Genomic DNA, 3,024 nt, shown 5'->3' on the forward strand with positions numbered 1-3,024 from the left:
GTTATCCAAGTAACGTGGGTACGATCTAAGGAACCATAACTGATTTAATGAGCCATTCGCGGTTTCACCTTAATGCGGCTTGTACTGAGACATGCATGGCTTAATCTTTGAGACAAGCATATGACTACTGGCAGGATCAACCAGGGAGCTGCGTCAACTAGAGCTGAGCAGCCGGCCGCCCGGGAGTGTGTCCCGGGGGCCCGCGCGAACACGCAAGCGTCCGCTCAATTATTCTGCAAACAGGAGGAGGCTGAGCTCCCCTGCACAACACACCTCGAAACCCTCTCAGGTCCCGGCGGCGCGCAGCGCCGTCCTAAGTACTTGGTCGGGTTCGAGAGAGGCGCAATCGCCCGGAGTTAGGCGAGTAGACGCTTTAGGTGCGACCACCCGTGCTCCCAACTGAGCTTGCCGCTGCCGACAGAGGCCCGGGAGCGTGCTGTCGTGGCATTGCCGGCGGGAGACAACACGCGCCACCTACGGTGACCGGCAGCTCCAACGCCAGCGCCACAGAAGGACAAAAGCCCCACTTGGGTGCCGAAGCGAACTCTCCCAGCACAGCGCACGCGCCAACACGTCCGCACAGCTGCGATACAAACCACCTGCGAGAACCGCTGGGGGCGACCGAGCAGCAGACGGCGTCGCGGCGCCGAGCGCCGGGCGGCGGCGCATCCTCAGCGCACACAGTCCTCAATCGGACCAGCACACTGCAGATGGCCACCGCGCTTCGCACCGGGCCCGCGAGGACCTACTTTGGCCGCAAGGCGCCGCGAGCAGGGGGCGCCGGCGCGCAGCTGCGCCGCCTGCCGCGTCCGTCGGCCGGCGCGCCTGCCACTGGCCGCCCCCACCAGCCGGCTGTAGCGCGTGCGCCCACGCACCGCGCTGCCAGCACGCCGGGCGGCCCCCCCTCACCGGCCGGGGACGGTCCCACCCAGCCACCGCCGCGTATCGCCTCACACCCAGATCCCCTTTCGCGTTCGTGGGCATGGTGGGTCCCCTTTCACGTTCGTGGGCATGGTGGGTATCCCTGAAACAACCGGTTAATAGCTCGACCGATCGTCGCCAACACTGATTCACCTCTAGCGAGAACAACCGCACCACAACGGGTTACCTGTTGTTCATTTGCGTAACGTCACCAGCAAACGTAGACGTCCATCGCCATTTGCAACGAGTATTGCATGCCTGTGTCAGGTGTCACAACACACTACGTCTGCCCACATAGACGCAACAACATGTGCACGCCTCGAGAACACGTGGAAGGTAGCCCCCGTACGTATGCGGTGTCCATTGCGCGAACGACTGTCAGCCGGCCTCTGCAGGATGTCGCAGATGTGAACGCGGTGCAACATGCTATCACGGTGTGTGAGAAGAGACGACTACGTCCGAATACACGCTCCACTACATCAACAGACTGCTCATGCTGATCGCCATCCAGGGCGTCCGTTCCTCCCACACGTCTGAATGGCGTACCACACTGCAATCCAGCTCTTATAGGGAGACGACACGTAGCTGCGTGCACAATATTTGGACTGTATGGTCTGCCGTTGCTAGGCGCAGTCGTCGTACGGTCACACATGTGCCACGATGTATCATTCAGTACATACGGACCAATGTGCAGTACAGTTTGTGGGTTTTGCGTACATCGGCGGACAGGTGACAGGCCGTACCACAACGTAGGCTGAGTACGTCGGCATGCGAAGGGCATTGAACATGCAAACTTCTCAACGACCAGCTTGCGAAGGCAGGGGGGAAGGGGGGGGGGCATGTACGTCCTGCTGCTATCCACATTACAGTGTATAGCAGGAGCATGTGGAAAGTCAGCAACACCTGCAAGGTGTTTAACATGACGCGATACACAGGGGACCGGGCAGTGCGAATAGCGAACTATATTGCGAGGGTTGCGGTTAGGCAACACTACACTAATTTAACGAGTTGCATAACAATTACAGAGCAGGTTCAGCGACAACGTGCGTCAGGTTAAGGCGCAATATAGGTTAGGTTGAGGCACAATATAGGTTAGGTTAAGGCACAAATTGGGTTACGTTAAGGCACAACATGGGTTACGTTAAGGCACAACATGGGTTACGTTAAGGCACAAATTAGGTTACGTTAAGGCACAAATTAGGTTACGTTAAGGCACAAATTAGGTTACGTTAAGGCACAAATTAGGTTACGTTAAGGCACAAATTAGGTTACGTTAAGGCACAAATTAGGTTACGTTAAGGCACAAATTAGGTTACGTTAAGGCACAAATTAGGTTACGTTAAGGCACAAATTAGGTTACGTTAAGGCACAAATTAGGTTACGTTAAGGCACAAATTAGGTTACGTTAAGGCACAAATTAGGTTACGTTAAGGCACAAATTAGGTTACGTTAAGGCACAAATTAGGTTACGTTAAGGCACAAATTAGGTTACGTTAAGGCACAAATTAGGTTACGTTAAGGCACAAATTAGGTTACGTTAAGGCACAAATTAGGTTACGTTAAGGCACAAATTAGGTTACGTTAAGGCACAAATTAGGTTACGTTAAGGCACAAATTAGGTTACGTTAAGGCACAAATTAGGTTACGTTAAGGCACAAATTAGGTTACGTTAAGGCACAAATTAGGTTACGTTAAGGCACAAATAGGTTACGTTAAGGCACAAATTAGGTTACGTTAAGGCACAAATTAGGTTACGTTAAGGCACAAATTAGGTTACGTTAAGGCACAAATTAGGTTACGTTAAGGTACAATATGGGTTAGGTTAAGGTACAATATGGGTTAGGTTAAGGTACAATATGGGTTAGGTAAGGTACAATATGGGTTAGGTTAAGGTACAATATGGGTTAGGTTAAGGCACAACGTAGGTTAGGTTAAGGCACAACATAGGTTAGGTTAAGGCACAACATAGGTTAGGTTAAGGCACAACATAGGTTAGGTTAAGGCACAACATAGGTTAGGTTAAGGCACAACATAGGTTAGGTTAAGGCACAACATAGGTTAGGTTAAGGCACAACATAGGTTAGGTTAAGGCACAACATAGGT

The 3,024-nt window shown here is 52.4% G+C and overlaps 1 non-coding gene across 1 annotated transcript in view; it reads right to left on the minus strand.

Moving 5' to 3' along the window:
- LOC126446820 (small subunit ribosomal RNA) overlaps positions 1-147 on the minus strand; it is a 1,908-nt gene extending 1,761 nt beyond the window's left edge. Inside the window, exon 1 of the ribosomal RNA XR_007583478.1 lies at positions 1-147. This exon is cut by the window's left edge and continues 1,761 nt beyond it. This is a non-coding gene — a ribosomal RNA (small subunit ribosomal RNA).
- Between the last annotated feature and the right edge of the window lie 2,877 nt (positions 148-3,024).

Source organism: Schistocerca serialis, unplaced genomic scaffold (genome assembly GCF_023864345.2).
Source record: "Schistocerca serialis cubense isolate TAMUIC-IGC-003099 unplaced genomic scaffold, iqSchSeri2.2 HiC_scaffold_433, whole genome shotgun sequence".
NCBI lineage: Eukaryota > Metazoa > Arthropoda > Insecta > Orthoptera > Acrididae > Schistocerca > Schistocerca serialis.